Source organism: Penaeus monodon, chromosome 31 (genome assembly GCF_015228065.2).
Source record: "Penaeus monodon isolate SGIC_2016 chromosome 31, NSTDA_Pmon_1, whole genome shotgun sequence".
NCBI lineage: Eukaryota > Metazoa > Arthropoda > Malacostraca > Decapoda > Penaeidae > Penaeus > Penaeus monodon.
Genome location: NC_051416.1, coordinates 21,566,044 through 21,566,282, shown reverse-complemented (window position 1 = coordinate 21,566,282; position 239 = coordinate 21,566,044).

The window sequence follows — 239 nt, the reverse complement described above, 5'->3', positions numbered from 1 at the left end:
AATATTTCTTTAGTTATCAGTTTTTTTATTGGCATGTCATTTTGTTTGTTCAGTGTCTTAATTAGTTGTATACATTCTGTTTCTTTTATTTGTTTTTTTATTGATGCAATGTTTGTGAATGCTTCTAATAGGATGATGGGTGTTGATCTGAAACATCCTGTAGCAATTCGCATTGCTTCATTTTGTAATGTTTGCAATTTTTCATGTCACCACTGTTATTTACTCCATAGACTGTTAAT